Below are 17,202 nucleotides of genomic sequence, written 5' to 3'. Positions count from 1 at the left end.
CATCCACTCATAAGGAAGACCGCTTATTAGCTTTTTAATGTATGCCTTCCTGTCATCGGAGAGATTTGTCTATAGAGTGGTGCATTCAAATAGGGAACATTTTGGCGGGCTCCTTGTCGTATCGAGCATGCGCTCATGCGCCACTCCAGCTACCAAACGGAAGCCAGTTCTTTCAAGAACCAAACAAAAACTCATTATGGTAAACAGCAGTGCGTCACTTTTGAAACAGCGGCAAAGATCAACTATAATTCAATCTTTTCGCGCTGGATGCATCCCAACAGAGCCACAGGCTTCTTTTTTCCCAAAATTGATGGTTTACATTATTCACAGTTTTCATGCGATTTTTTGGAAAATCTACCCTATCTACCCTAAAGATATCAAGAGAATAGATGCAATTTGAATTTCTTCAATGATATAGAAATCTTACATAATTTGTTTGCACCGCAAATAGCTGGTAAAATATAGACAAAACCATCTATTTTACCTTGCTGCCCGCGAAGTTTTGCAGCTTATGGGCTCCAAAGTGTTCAACAGACTATCCTCAGCATAGACACCTCTTCCAAGCTTTCTTTCCTACACTTTATATCCAGTATAGAGCTCCGGGAGAATCGTTAAAACAGGCTAAAATTATTTTAGAATATATTTCCAAACCGGTTACCACCATCAATACGCAGAGTTTATGCCAGAGTTTATCTAATGGGCATGATAACAATAATATATTATCTATCGATGATCCCGACCATACTTTGTTGTTACAATCAGTGCCTTTACTTTCATTATAGTTAGAAACTGGATCGCTCATTTACTCAAATGCTTGATCATACTATTCAAGCGTCATTAGGCAATTAACTGAAGCAACATACTTCGTGTAGATCCCTTTCGACTTTGCTTTCAGTTTATTTCTTTGCGTTTCGGGTCTTACGTCCGCTACCGCTGTCAGGCATCATTTGATTAGACGGCCGGCTCTTAGTATATACAGCCAGGTCTGAGCCCCAGACCTAAAACTAACCTAAGCTTTTAGTTTATCTATGAAGGACTACGGGAAACATGGTTAATAGGAGAACCATTGTTTCTTAAAGTATAATTTAGGCAGATTTATAATGACTATGTTATTAGGATTACATATACTATTATACTAAACCATACGCAAAATTACCATTCTCTTAAATATCAGACATTCTCTCATCTAATCTTCTTTCCAATGTAGAGCTCCTGAGCATGGAAACACCGCAAGGGCCTAGCGATCACATATAGTAGATAATGCAAATCTTATCTTAGGCCCAACGTCAGCTATCTAGTCCCCAGCACATCCTTCTGGGGCCATCCATATCCGAAAGATGGCCGGTCGTCGAAATGGGTCGTTGAAATTCGCTGACTAGTCGTAGTACAGTACTACTCTCCTAGCTATCTTTTTCGTTTCTGTTGATAAATAGTTCATCTTCTTCATGTCGTAGATCATCGATGTCATACAATATGATATACTTAACTATCTATGCTCCGCTAGTCTTGCTGCTTGGAGTTGATCAGATAGAGAGAGGACCAATATTTCAGACGTCTAAATGTCAGCAATGAGGGAAATCGTGCTTTACGTGATTGTTTATGGTCATCGCATCTATGAATCGGGCTATACGGTCATAGCCAATCCCTAACATGAGACTTTTTGTACTAACCCTGCATACCCAACGGGTATACTCTTTATCCAGTCCGATGTTGAAATAATAAGATAACGCTTTTGCATAATGGCTTATTCACTGTTATGTACGAAAAGTCTGCAAGGAAATGATCCATACGCGAGTTGTCGACGCTGGTAAGGAAATAGGACAATGTGCAATATTCATATTTCTTGTTCAGCAGGCTTCGACTGATCTTTCGGTTACTCATAATCGTTAAAGTTCTAATCTAAATCCTTTAAATTGTACTTAGAAAAACTCGTTCAAACGGCTTTTCATGCTATGAATAGGAATTTGACAAATTAAGATGATGACGATGATTTATTACCAGACAAGAAATGACTGGCACCCATTTTCCAGCGGGCTATTTGGTAGATGCGCGGGATGCTTTTGGCCACTTAGCTATAAATTACCAATCCAATCGTACTCTGCAATGTTTCATCGTACAAACTGTAGAACCTCAAAGATTTGTTCATTGGTATTCATATGCAGCGCTCGACCTACTTGGCCGGAGAAGGTGTGGCTGATCTTCTCGTACATATTAGGACTAATTGTTCCCTTCAGCTACACCCCTATAGCATTATCTAGATCCTTACATTATGTTGTTTGCTAATAACCATTTGCGCGGCGTTTATCCACTCATAAGAAGAATCGTTTATTAGTTTCTCAATATATGGCCTCCTGTCATCGGAGGATATTGTTGCCGTTCGCAGCAGTTATGTATGGGATGGCACGCAGGGGCAATTTACAAATTAGCCTCCAGCACGCCAGCAACGGATACTCCTAATAAGTTCCATGGCATATTTATGTATGGTTAGGGCTGAAAGCATCAGCGAAAAAAGTCTGCTACATTTGCCTCTCTGATGCAAATGCGCCCAATCTTTTAGGTAACAAACGTGTTTATGTAACATAGAAAACGAGTATAGAAGGGGCAGGCGGGCTGCTGCCCTTTCCTACCGTGTGTCCCTTTCCAGTCTGCATCCTCCGTTACTCTTCGTTATTGAACTAGCCCCTCGAAGAGTTTGACTTCGAGCCTTCATCCACGTGAGGCACCTTGCCACTCTGCGCTATCTAAGTAACTGCTAGTTACAGTTAGCCGCAGCATATAGTTACAACAGAAGTTGTGATTAGTTGATAATGGGAGACTTTTTCTATCACGACGCGATTTGTCTGAGCGATTTAGGCGCCCCATCTCGGCCATCGAGCCGCAGGCTTAGTTACGTTCCGTTACACATGAAACGGCAAAAGCAGGCGCCACTGGCAATGCGTGTGATGGAGTTATTCTTCAAAATGTTTGGAATTTGGCTTCAAACTGAGCAGCTGACGCCGCGGCAGCAAAGTGTACAAAGCATGTTCATGATAATCACGGTGCTGGCAATGTGTCGGGTGTCCTACCAAAACTATCGATGGGTCGTTCACGGAACATCGAGCTCATCAACAGAAGTTGCGGCCAAGGTTTTGTCAGTGACCGACGCAGTTGGTCATTTTTACTGTGCATACATCCTATGGAAAAATCAACGGCCGCTAGCTGAACTTCTCAAGCAAGCCCGGACAACGCGTCTGGCGAAACGTAACGGCTTTTTGATGGCGCTGCAGTGTTTGTCCGTACTGGTAGTGGTAACGCACACCACATTACTAATTCACAAGCATGTTGCTTATCCTAAAGATTTCTCACGAATGGTTCAGGTCTGCTATGTGGTCTACGCACCGTTTAAGATCTTCTGGCATTTTGCTATGATCATGTACTTTGTTCTAACGATGGCATTCGCTGACGAGATTCAAGAATACCTTCAACAGATGTCAGCCAAAATAAAGACACGTCCTCTATTAAACGTACACGAACTGTGCCTTTCCGCAATGACCTTCAAATCGGCACACCGGTCACGAATTTGCGCACTCAATCGGGCTTATTCGTTGCTAATTTTGATCTTGTATCTTAAGATGTTTCTATCGCTACTGCTGTGCTTATCAAATATGGTCATCTTCAAGAACCAGCAGGAATACATCAATTCGATTATGCTGTCAATCTTTTTCTTCGGGCAAATCTCGCTCCTGTCTCGTGCAGCGACAAAGGTGATTCAGCGTCTTCGAGTTACTGCAGACACCGTTCATAAGCTATTAGTCAAGCAGTCAGATTATTTGATGGTCGCAGAGATCAGTCGCATCCTAGATTTTGACCCGGAACGTGACTCACTGACAATATGGGACTCGTTCCTGTTTTGCAAAGGTACAACCGTAACATTTTTTGCTGGAATGGTATCCTGTCTAGCAATCATTCTACAGTTTGATTGGCAAATCAAAAGTAAGCTTGAGAAATGGGCAAAGAGCGAGGATTTTGTGCTCAAAACGGGATCAGCAATGGGCGACGTCGATATCAAAGCTTACGTAGATTAATGACGAACATTGGAAATAGCCACTGAAATTGCGCAGACCATTTCTCGGCCATCTTTACCCGATGTCAACCTCGGCCAAACTCGTACCAGATGATTCGGTTTCTGAATATCGATGTACGTATCTACATCCTGCAATTGTTCGGTTAAGTCACTTCTGACGTTAGTGAAACTTGCTTGAGAGCAACAACAGAAAAGTGAAATACCTCGTGATTAGAATTTTATAAAGATGGCCCATCTGTATTGCAGGTTTTCAGATCAAAGCGTGCATAATCTACTAACTGGAAAAGTGGATTTAGAGATGTACGAATCATCGTTCGTCAAAAAGATGGCGTCGTTCATTGCAGACATTGGAACTTAATCCAGAAATGCTGTGTAAATTAGCGAAAACGCAGATACGCCATAAAAGAAAGGCGTGCGTGATAGCGAATCGCGTGAAGGTTTTTTTCTTATTCTTAAAACAAAAACATCTTTTTTTGTGCCCTACACCTCACATATTAGCTCTTCATATAAATTACCACCGTAACAGAAATGATTAGCTATTTCCACAAAGGTCAGAGGTTAGAAACAGTATACATCTTCTGTAAGGATTAAATAATTTTTCCTTTGAGAATAATATAGCCAGCTTTTGCAGAGAACGCCTGGATATTTCTTATACAAATGAATTTCCATCCTTTAGCCAACAACAACAACAATAAGATGAATAAACTGTGGCAGAACTAGTGTAGTAATATACCTCATAAATGAGGAGAAAACGAGACTTTAGATACATTTGAGCTTCGTAGAATCAATACGTTTGCTCGTTATAAATGATTGATGATCACCAGATGATCGATGACCCTTCGAGGAATCGAAATGTTCCGTCATCCTCAGTCATATTTGATATTGTTTAATAATGTTAATATTTTGTTTCACGAAACTTTTAAATACGTCCTAAGTAAAGATTTTAGCACGTATTTAAAAGTTTCTAACGAATTTTCACAGCGGATGTTTCACGCAGACTATTGCAGATGCACTCAGGGGGGGCGGACACCAAACGCTTAACAGCATTGATGCATGGAAAGAGTATCGCCCTACAGCCTTAGCAACTCCATTTTTCATCCTGCCCTAATCTCAATGACAGTATTGTGCGCATTTTCATGAACTATGAAACTAAAATTAGGTATTTCATTGACTAACGGCAGTATGTCTAGCGGTTCTTGCTCAGCGCGTTAACAAGTAGAAGTGCCCCTGAACCTCCTCCGAAAGTGACTCGTCAGATGTTTTTGATGGCTATATAGTGAAAAAAATTTGAAAGCTAAGTGATATTATACGTGTCTATGGTCTATGGAGGTTAATAATATAAAATGAAGTATAAATAATAACGAAAACTCATATAATCCGCCAAACTTAATTTTTCCTTGAGCTTGTCATGGGGAAGAACAAGTGAGACAGATGATCATTACCATCCACACCTCTTTTTAGGCCGAATTTCGTCGGTGATGTAATAGAATCCCTGTGCAATTCAGCGGTCTTGGAACTCACGTAAAAATGAATTTCTTTTTGTGATAAAACATTGAAGGCTTACTCAGTATTAGGTGGTCTAGACGCTTCTGGCCTAAACCAACGCTGTCGCTGGTTCAAGCGCCCATTTTTAAGAAATACAATTACAGTTTGCTAGCCATTAGCCATTGCAGCCATTAGTTATGTACACGTCAACAACTCGTTAGATCTCAAATCCTTCGAAAAGTTTATCCCTCCGATTATTTCAACATTGCCTTCGACGGTCGTTGCGGTATCTAACTGCGATACTGGGAAGACCTTTTCACTTGAGATACCTTGCTGTGAGTACGTACGTTATAGTTTAATTTATCGCTCCTACCGTCTACGACAAAGACTAAAACGACAGCGACTTTTTTTTCACAAGGCCTAGGGGATAAAATTTTCATCCCCCCCATTGTTTATCGTCTTGCCAACTTTGGTGTCATCGTGTCCACCAATCAACAGCTTTCCTTCCTTGTTCCTGTTGGATATCAGCGGAGGCTTGTGACCAGGCCGACAGACTCCAGATATCGCCCACCGAAAATCTTTCCTCCCTTTATTCTCCTTACTCTAGAGTTACCTTCCCATCTCGTTTGCTCCACTCCTGTTGCCCTATATTTTTTCCTGAGTATTATGTAATGTAGCCTTATGATGGGAACTAGTGTGGAAGCTCTGTGGGTGTATATTATTGCCCAGTGGATTAAGGATCCGTAACGCAGCGGATGGTTCAAGCACCTGCGGAAGACTTTTCTGCTCTGAAAGACGATGAAGCTGTATCGTGTGATACCAAAGGCAAAAAGCTTGTCACCCAAGGGGAATATGAATCGCGGATGGCACAGAAAGAACCGTCTCCGGCGGATCTGCATCTCTTCGAATGCTGTTTTACCACCGTGACTACCGCCGAAGTAACTCACTCAGAGGCAAGAACTGTGTAGTTTTAGCAGCTGCGGTTATACTTACGTGCATCTGTTGTATTGGCTACCAAAACGTGCTGTATGTGCTGCACGGAAAAAAGGCGTCGTCAACAAACAACGTCCGTGTTGCCCCCAACGTGTCGGAATTTGTTGCAAACTTTTACTGTTATCCGTGTTTGTGGCAATACGAAAAACGGTTCGTGGTAATGCTGTGTCGCATCCGTTGCGGCGGCTTCACGCAACGCAAATGGATTACTATCGGCCTTTCACTGACCGGCGTGCTATTGCACGCGACAAGCAAGTCACTAACGATCATCCATCATCACTCGACCGCAATCGCACTCACAAGGATTGTGGATGTATTCTCTCACTTTTGTACCTCTAAAAATTACCTAGTCACTATCAGTAGCGCTCTATCTTGTGTTCACATGAAACTTTGATGATGATATTGTTTTTTTTTCATTGAATCGGTTGGACAGCGTGCGAACTGCACGGCCAACCTGGATCTTCCCAAAATTGGTCGGTTGCTTTCGCTTTCAAGGCGCGGCTCCGGCTAGAGGTGTCCGGCGTTCATCATGTGTTCTCGCTAATCATTTTCACGCACTACGTGAAGACTTCGTCACATTTACTTATGTTTCATTGATCATCCAGAAGGATATCTCTTTAGACGAGGCTAACTCAAGCCTTCTAATGTCTTATTACCTATACGAAATCGCAACGCTTTCCTGAGCTGCCACCTGACCTTCCAATAAGCAGTTAACATAATTTAAAACTTGGTTGTTGACTATTGATGCTTTTCTTGTTGCCGAGGTCGAACGTCTAGTCTCTTTTACGCCAGCTGGGATGCTCTCACAATTTAGGATCCGTTCATCCTCTGTAGGGCAACGGTTTTAGCATTTCTCGGCGTAATGGTGTCCTGTGTTGGAATTATCCTGCAATTCGATATGGAAGTCACCCAGAAACTCTTATCTATGGGTCATCGGTAATGTAACCTCACCTAGTTAGGCGGATCTAAGGTAACCCGTTGTCAAACATCGACGCAAGCTCAACTCTCGAGCTGTCTGATGCATTATATGCATGCGCATACACTGAATGTTTATAACATATATGTTGTGCATGTTAATTTTTGACCAACATGTTCCTTTGTTATGCAAATTTAAGGTAACACACGATAGGTCAATGTGACTCCCCCATCAGTTAAGCTAACATTGTTTTGAATAAAAGTGAGACTAATAAATTATATTCTTGATTATTATGCGTGATACGATCTTTTGGCAGACTTGAACGTGTCAAGCTTGTTAAGCACTGTATGTATGTGTCCTTCATTGGTTATTATTAAACAATAAATTGCCACTTCCGTGCATGTAGTTCTACGACAAAGATGGATGTAATCCAAGACTAGCGGTTTTTTTCTACACCAAGGATGCTTTATTAAAAAACCGTTTGTCCTCTACGTGACCTTTAGAAAACTTCCGTACGTATCGAATCATCGCAGCAGTGAAACTGGGTCGAGAAATAGCAAATGATTTTTAGATTATTAAATATTTAACTGTCCAAGAGAGAAGGGATGACCCAAAGAAATGCTGTATGTTAAAATAGTTACTCGTGAGCTAGTACCTTTCGTATGTTATCTGAACGCTACAGTACTCCTCCACGAACGTGCGACACTAAGCTGCTTGTTCGTGCGAAACGTCCTGACGTGAAATGTCCTTCACTTAACATTATCAATCGTTTGTCCTTTCCATCTGAAATGATCAACAATAAACGACATTGCATAGATATATAGGAGACAGACGAAATTGAAACTAGTTATCTGGAACAGAAACACGCGGCTCTACGGAGAAAAACCCACACTCGTACTCAGCTATATCCTTCTATCTGTTAGCGCTCACAGCCTTCCAGCTAATACATATCATCACTTAACTAACAAAGATTGAGCGCCAACATCCACCATCTAAAATCGCCTGCAGCTATATAAATGCTATAAACAGCAGCTCTGTTGCGATAAAACGACAAACCTGCAATTCATTTAATTCCATATTCTTACCCCACGAACTACTGGCGAAGTCAATTTCTTTGATGGATTGTTGTGCTGTATTCAATTATTAGCCGTTATATTTGAGGAGAGCGGAGAAAGGTGGGCCTGCTGGTCGGGAAACAATGGATTCGTACTTTAAACCGAGGTAAAAATTGTAGATTAATACCTATTTATGTGAAAAAAATAAGCAAATAAAAAGTACTCAAATGCATTGAGCGTTCTACAATGATGATGTCAGAATATACCTAACCCGTCGATGTCCGTTACTGGTGCAGAGGTCCATAGTATAATTACCACCTTGATGTATAGTACTATTTGGTGACAACTGCACCTGATTAGTGTGTTTTTAGAAGCTCATTATAAACCCCCGCCTTTTACTGTATAAGAATGTGATCTCTCCTACCTAATCCCCAATCGGACCCAAAAAACTGCATGATGCCATCTGTGTTTGTATGTCAGGTTATCATGTGAGAGCTGCTTATACAGGCTTCGATTCTTTTTTCTGCGTGTATAGTACTCATATTTTAGAGTGTTAAAACTCATCCTGAAGCCTGCGGGGTACAAGCAAACTGCGGAAGATATTTATATCAACGAACGTTTTTATGCACTCGTTCTGATAGTTTTAGCTCTCAAGTCCTTTTACAATTTAGGACGGTAGTCAAGACGGTAGGACCGAAAAAGTATGAAAAAAACACGCAAGAATACTATCTTCCGCACCTGCCTAAAGAAGGTACAGCATTAAAAAACATCAACTGGATGAGAGCTTTTGTGATTCTGCCTTTCTAGATGCCGTAGTGAAATTCCTATTTTGACTAATGATAGATTGATATTGTGGATTGCGTTATTTGGGTGCTACGTATATTGCCTTGTCGATCGAGCGTGAGCCCATCATACTACAACCATCCTCCTGTGAAACGCTAAAGGCATTCATTTGTATTTGATATCAGTAGTGGCAATGAACGTGAACGTATAGCCAGAGTCACTTACATTCGAATCGTGGTTCTTTAGAAAACTTCCGATGATAATCGGAAAACTAGGCCAGGACTGGAATCGTTCATAGGACTTCTTCGACCTGAACCTATTCCGCGTACCAAAAGAATATTTTAGATATTCCGGATGAGCCCTTGAATATTTAAAACGTTATATTATGTATAATGTGTATATAACGAGATATGTCTAGATAGTAGCTATTAGCAACCGATTCCTGCCTTACCTCAAAGCCTTCTTCTTGTGGTACAAAAACGTTGGCGTAGCTGATGCTCCTAGGCAGTTGAAAGGATTAAGTTTGATTCTAGATCTAGTCCAAGTATGTTAATTAAAGGGAGAAATCTTGTTTGGTTTTGCTGGTCTCGAGATGCTGCTAGCAAGATTCGCTTTTGAAGAAACGAACAGATTAACTCAATTAAATACTGATCGTAGCTCAATTTAATAAGTATCGATATCGAAGGTAAATTACTAGGGATTCGTGTGTTGTCTTTAATGTTTGACCCATAAAGTATTTGAGCGTACACAACGAGTTTACATACGAAGCCTCACCTGCGCAAGTAATGAACTCGCCGGCTGTCACCTGTCCTAAAAGAGCTACATTCTCTCGGGCATCGCCCCAGCTCAAGATCGGGCATCCAGCGAACGCTGTCCTAAAGCTAGCAGAGGCAAATGGGTCAGCCCGAGGTCGAGCTAACGCAGACCCATTCCAGAAAGCAGAACCATGTTGCATTATGCTGTACAACCACTGAGCTATATGAGTCTGAGCATTAAGCAGATCGAATCTTTAAATCAATATTTAACGATCTGCTACATTCCGTTAAAGAACAGATTCCCTACTTTTGGACGATATCGTATAAATTACAGTTTCACAGATGCAAGTGATCGGCAGACGGCACCCTCGCACCGTAAATGTCGAATGTGCATTGATCACATCTAACGCAACGGTGTGCTTAAGACGCACACGAGAGCTATCATACTTGGGTTTAGCAACGGCGAATCGAACGTTCGGTGCTAGCGAGAAATGTTCTTTTATATGTTTAATAAAGTCACGGATGGAACGATCCGCGACGCAAAAAAATGCCGACATTTCGATAACCTCTCGCATTTCGGCGTGCTTGGTTTAAAAACTAAGCGGACCTTCAGAGCAGTTAGCGCCTGTATCGTACGATAGTGGTTTTCAGGAGAGGCAGCGACAAGGCATTTTTTCACTAACGGGTTCATTAGCGCACTAGGCGTAACTGAGATGGGTGTTTTTAGGCAACTTCATAATACTATCTACTCGATGCTTTACACATACACTTTACATACGTATTCTCGAGTTGACTTGCAGAACTAGCAGACTACGTTTATTTAGCGCTCATTGAAAGGTACCTACATATTACCACGTGTGCAGTATCACATAATAACCTATGCGTCGATCTGTTCATTGAAGTGCTTATGGACATATGGAATCGAACAACTAAACATGAAGGGTCTGCTACGGATTCGTTGTACTCTTCAGGCACATATGGCAGATTTCGTATTGGTACACAAATTTCGTATCGGCGCAAAGCTTTGCTAGCCTCTTATCGGCTCCAATACTATTTACACCAACTGACCGTTTGAGGCGAAATATATCCCGCTCAGATGTATTTAATCCCTTATTCGTGAGACACTTGTTCCACACACGCTGCCACAGTCTCATATTTTGCAGCATCTAAAATAACCATATGGTCTGCGCAGAAAAGTTGACCTCATTACGTCCCATTGGTTCTGTCTATTAAGCCTTGAATCGAATATCTCCGACATACAAGAGGCTCGCTTGGAGAACGAATAGTGTCTCCACTCAAGATTACCGAAAAAGAACTTGTAAGTAGTTTATATTGACCCTATCTGCACAGAATACTGAGATACGGTTACAGAGGGATCGAACGGATGTATGCTCCAGTAGTCGGACTCAATAACCGGATAACTACATGCGAGTTCAAAGCAATGGGCGACGGTGCCAGGTCAGACGGAGGAAGTATAGGTTTACGTCTAAACTAGACGTTATGAGCAGCAAACGTAAAGAACGGTTACTCGTTCTGGTGGCAATCCACTTGGGACACAGGACATGGCTATCTGCAGCTGCCAAGATAAATTGTTTACAAGAGTAGACGATCTTGTAACGATAATGGTACGTACACTCTTGGTGAGATAAACGTTTGGTCTTGTACGAGGACTATAGCAAATAACTCACTATTAGTTTCTTACTATTATTGTTTACAACCAACTGACAAATTAAATTTATTAGATAAATCACTTTTACAGTAGATGCTTTGTCACTAGGTAAAAAAAACCAAGTCGAGGTTTGATATCGGGGGTTCTTTTACTAGAAAAGTAGTTAAAGCCTCGGTGTCTTTTCCGAATGCAGCTCAAGATCGTTTTGATAGGCTATATTGGATGGAAGCTACAAGATTCTGCCGCGGTAATCGCTATGCCGGCCAATCAAGCGCAGATGTTTATGCACTGCATTGACAAACATCATGATAAAGTCTAAAAGTTGTTTTGAAGCTTGTTAGTATTTGATTGACCTGCGTTACCTGGGCATAATACACCGTGCCGTTCTCAGTCATCTGGCGATGGCAAAATAACTATTTTTTACTGTTTACATGCTAGTTTTGCGCATGATCGTAAAATCATTGAGCTGTGGGCCGTCCATAGCACAACTAATCGAATTAGATCGACAGATGCCAAGCTAAATCCTTTGCAGTCATGAGAATAAAAGGACACAGCTAAGCTGAAAATCCGTTTCTAATGGTACCGTCAGAATGAGTGGATCAGGACGTTAGGATTTGAAGTCCTTAATAACATGCACCTGAACCATATAGCATCGAAATTCTACTAGAAAGTATTTACTGGGTGATTTTATTGAATTGCATTTCTTCTTCCGTGCAGTTCCGCTTGATCACCAGTAAAATCATTACGCAGCTTGCTCGTAATCTGTTTTTTTTTCCCCATAATACATGTGCCTAGCTTGGCTCCACCTGAATTTCTCATAAATATCTGCAAAAATTTGACTGACTAATCGAGCAATGTTCTTCTCAGGAGTTATAAAAATAAGCTATTTGATCGTTTCTGATAGGTACATGTTAGGTACAATATGCACATGGATGCTCGACACTTACAAGGTAACAACGTTTGTGACGAAGCAATCAATCTGAAGCCTTTCATTCCACTTATGTAAGCTTGTCATTTCTGTTATGTTTAGATTTTAATTTAGATGTACGTAATAATTGAGTAGCATCCCTGACGCCGTCTCGACGGATTTTCTGTGTTTCATTCAGCCGTCCTCCGAGATCGACGCATCAACCTTGCCCGTCATTGTTTTCCCGCGTTTTGCCCCCGTCTACGTGCCTCTTGCCCGCACTTGTAATTACCTCTCAGCAAAATCCAATACGTTGAAAAGTAAAGAGTCCCAAGCAACCAGTCAACGGACTCAAGCTTCAGACCTGCTAATAAATGATCCAATCAGCACGAGAAATTCTTGGCTCCGGTAAATCTCGTTTTGCCTTAAGTTATCCTTGTTTCAAACGAGATCGCGTGGTAAAAAATGCAATACGGTAACGTATTGAGAGAGAAAAACTTGTTCATAATACCGTTGCTTGAGTAGCTAGCTTTTGTACAAGGTACGATAGTGGTGCTACCTATTGTTGTATCAGGAAAACTTCCATTACGTCTCCATAATAGTGCGCGACCCTGACATGGCCAACTGTGTGACGAATATGCTATCTTTGTGGTGACTGACCGGTCTATTCGGAAACACAATATAATGTAGCTTTGCGTGCAGTATTGTTTCCCTATCGCATGTCACAGCTCCGTACAATCAACCAGCAATAGCAGGAACGCGTAGCGATGATGTTTCAAGCTTTCAACTGTTTTCCTCTGCGACCTGTTTTCATACTAGAGATAAAAGGAAATAATTGAGGCTCGACGATACTGTCGCTGCTGTTGTTCTGAAGCGGACGCATTCTGCCTTTATTAACGGCCCCATTCACAGCTAGGTACTGCCTACTCCAGTTCGAATCACTAGCGACCGACTAACTGATCTGAATTGAGCCCAAAAAACTAGCTTCCTTTGACGGCGACGTAAATGTCGTCTGTGTCATTGGCTCTATTTGCGCTGTTAATGCTTTGTTATTTTGGTGCGAGCAGGGAGAGACGAGGCTTTCTAATGTGTCGAGCATACTCCTGCCCGCTGCCACTTTCGGTTCGAATAGAATTTATCTATCCACATATATAATGGTTCTTTCTGCCCTTTTCGCTACTCGCACATCGTGGGGTTCTTTAGCGTGTTTCGGGTTGACCCGAGAAGCAGACCATCCACCCTAGCAACCAGCGTTAAGTTAGCCAGTCGACGTCAGAGCCCTAGAGTTGCGTAGAGCCCTGCTATTATTAACGGTCGCTATCTACTGTGCGCGACCCTGTGACGAGTTTCTGTAGCTGCATATGCATTTAACGAAGCGAGTGCGTGTAGCGATTCTATGCGTCTCCATATAGGTGTGGGTGGTCATCAAAAGTGCTAACAATCTTTCCGCCATTTAAATCTTGGCCCAATGGCGCTAGTATTACTGCTGCTAGGATTTTCTGTTAGAACAGTACGGTTCTGTATGTTGTCCTCCTCCCGTGGCCGAAGAGGTTTGCAGCGGCATAATTTCTTAGCTTTTTCCGATTCCTTCCTCATTCTTCGCTGGCGGCCAGCGACTAAGAGCAAACGTTTGCTCATTTGAGTGGCGGTGATCGCCGTACCGTTGGTTCTGAGCTTTGGCGGCGATTCTCGCCCTTGCCTGTCTCTTCGTTCCCATTCGGTTCTTTTCGCTATTGCCCCCTATTTCCCGCTGACGTTGCTGTTTGTCGTCTGGTCGAAAACACTGCGGCATCTTTCATCGTTTGTTGCGGCAGTATGTTCAGACCTGGTTTGGTCGCGTTGTATGCGCTCTTCCGTGAAACTAGCGAGCACTCAGTGACTCTATGGCTGGCTGTCTTTCTGCGGCTGAGCCAGCTCCCTCACTGTTGCTGCTCGATGGATAGCCGGACGGACGGACGGCAGATGAACAGACAAACATGGAATAAAGGGGAGAGTCCGCACAAGCTGATGAAGCTGCCAGCCCGACCGGTTTGGCGTTCTTGCTGCTAGTGGTAACATACTAAGTTGCCTGCCAAGCTCGATCTACTGTTTCTACAACTATTCGCATTACCCGTAGTGCGCTACGCAGCGCGACCCTGGCGCTAGCTCCGATGGCCATGCTGGTAGCTTTCTTCTGCCGACTGCCAGTCACTCTTTCTCCCGTCCTCTCTGGCTGTCTGCTTGGTGAGCACCGAACAGCTCGGCCTGCTACCGTGTCTGACGCTTATGTTGCTGTCAGTACTTGTCTCAGCTTAGGCCGTGGCTTTGGCGTGGGTAGGGAGGGGCCCTCTCTTGTTTTGTTGCCGCGACGTCCGTCCTCCGTCCATGCCCGTCAGGCGACGGATCGACGAAGCGCTGCTGCCTGGGTCGACAAAAGCATTGGTCCCGCGCTGAACAGTGCGTTCTGCGTTACAGGGCTGATCCGCGACACTACAGCATAGCGAACATACTACCGACTTCAGGAGCACCATCAACGGTACTGGATTTATGATCGCCGGTCGATTTTTGTCCCGTTGAGTTACGTCTCATAGAAAACAACTATGCTAGAGAGCTAGCCAGCCATGCTACGGATCATGTAAGCTTTACAGTGGTGTGGTAGTTTACTAAATTTCGTACGGTCAATTAGAGACAAAACGAAAACGGCTAATAGGTGACAAAGAAATCGAAGTGGACTGCAGCTACGTCTCAACAGAGCAACCTCGTGAAGGAAGGGTTGAGTCGTTTCACTGAGTGACTGACTGCAGCGTCTCAAAAGTGTATGATTCAGATGAGAACGCGCAAGTTGTGGACGTAAACAGTTCAAAACACCCGCACGGGAACATCAACATTAAATTGGAACGAACAGGACTATGATTCCTCTGATTAGAAGCGTGCCGCGTACTTCTTCGTGCTGTTTCGAAAGTCTGTTCCAAATTGGAAGCGGATGGCTTAATAGAAGGAAGTCCCTCTAGCAAGGACCTGAAGCTGGTTACATTTAGTTCCGTCATTCCGGGCAAGTGTCCCCTACGTTCGTTCGTAAGAACATCACGTAGGGATAATCTGGCAGACTCGGCTCTCACGGACTCAACAACGCTAGTAGCGTTGGTGTCGTTTCTTCGGAGAGTTCTCAGCCCTGGTAGTATGGCTGCTCTGAGCGGGGCAACAAGTCCATCTGAATGATCGGAGCATACAAACATTCGTAGCACGATAGGGGACGTGTGCTAGAACACGACAGTGAGCTGCCAAGTGATTGGTATCGTGCGCTGGAATCGCTCTAAACACCGTAGAGAGAAGATCAGCTGCGAGTGAGTATCTCCGAGTTAGAAATCACCAGGCGAGCCGGCGACAGAGCGTGAAGACGAAAGAGACCACTTCGTACTTCGTTCGGCTGCCGCCCTGCGGAGGAGGAGGTGGTGGGACGAAGTGTTTGGCTTCACGAATTCGACCTCGAATAACAGTATCCAATAGACAGCAGCACCGCGAAGCAGAAGTAGAGGAAAAAAGCTTTGAAATAGTGTTGCGCAAACTTCGTAACGAGTGCCACATGCAATAAAAAGGTAGGAGACCGTCAAATGCAAATGATCATATGTGAACCGTCTGGATTGGATGGCGCGCGAATAGCTCGGCGTGGCCGACTATTCAGCCAGTGCTATTTGAAGCAGTAGAAGCTAAAATGATGATCAACTAGTGCACGCCCAGTGTAACCGATTTGTTCTTCACTATGTACGACCGAACTTTCGACACGTTCTGTAGTTGACGGTTACTAGTTTTTTGATGTACTGCGTATATCCGTACTTATGTGTACATATCCTGTGTCCAGCTAATGAAATCACCGACCGGAACAGGGTCAGGAATACGACGCCGTTAATATCATCATCGTCATCATTAAACGAATAGAACTTAGCGGAGAGCGCACCTGCGGTGTATGCTTACTATTTATGAGCGCGTTCTGTAGTTCTTCTCGAAGGAACAAATCTCATGTACTGCGGCTTCCACGATCCATGTGTTTTTTTCTCTCCCACCTACTATATCTCTTTCTGCTAGTTTCTGTACCTGTGCGTCTGCCTCTCTGTCAACATCGCTTCCGGCGTCACTGCGTGACGATGAGGGTCCTACCTAGGTTTTACCTGTGGGAACCAAAAGACTAAAGCGGCCAGGACAGAGCCGGCGTTCACACGCGCTGCTTGCTCGTCGATGCATCCGCCGTTGTCTAGCTGCCAGTCAGAGAAGGTCTCACTTCCACTAAAGGCAGACAGATCGGACAATACAGCCGCCAGCTGCGGACCGTCACCAGCACTTTTGTTACCGGCAAAACCAGGCACTAAATATAAATAAATGTATCGCTAGTAGTTAAGAAGAACCGAAGCGGTGCGGACTACGGCAGCATCAGATATTAGTATTGAGGATAACTACCAGCGCGTTAAGATTCATTCAGATTACGTATACCCCCCACCCCCCAAACCCTCACCGGCGTCATTCCGACTAGACGATAGCTGGTCACAAAGCTCCGTTGACGCCGAACGTGGCGCACTGAGGCCGATCAGTTCTGAGCAGCCAA

At 43.4% G+C, this 17,202-nt stretch overlaps 1 long non-coding RNA gene across 3 annotated transcripts in view; it reads right to left on the bottom strand.

Moving 5' to 3' along the window:
• Positions 1 to 17,190, bottom strand: part of LOC111258673 (uncharacterized) — a 32,277-nt gene extending 15,087 nt beyond the window's left edge. Inside the window, exons 1-3 of one of the 3 annotated variants that reach the window (XR_015310249.1) lie at positions 10,070 to 10,368; positions 8,113 to 8,240; positions 7,009 to 7,427 (exon numbers count right to left, since the gene is read on the bottom strand). This is a non-coding gene — a long non-coding RNA (uncharacterized LOC111258673). Of the gene's footprint in view, positions 1 to 7,008; positions 7,428 to 7,919; positions 8,241 to 10,069; positions 10,369 to 16,577 lie in introns of those variants that run through there. The other 2 variants (XR_015310250.1, XR_015310251.1) reach the window with 2 other exon arrangements.
• Positions 17,191 to 17,202: the final 12 nt, after the last annotated feature.

Source organism: Varroa jacobsoni, unplaced genomic scaffold (genome assembly GCF_002532875.2).
Source record: "Varroa jacobsoni isolate VJ856 unplaced genomic scaffold, vjacob_1.0 scaffold_253, whole genome shotgun sequence".
Taxonomy (NCBI): Eukaryota; Metazoa; Arthropoda; class Arachnida; order Mesostigmata; family Varroidae; genus Varroa; species Varroa jacobsoni.
The sequence above is the reverse complement of the archived record's forward strand: the minus strand, read 5'-3'. Positions and strand labels throughout refer to the sequence as shown.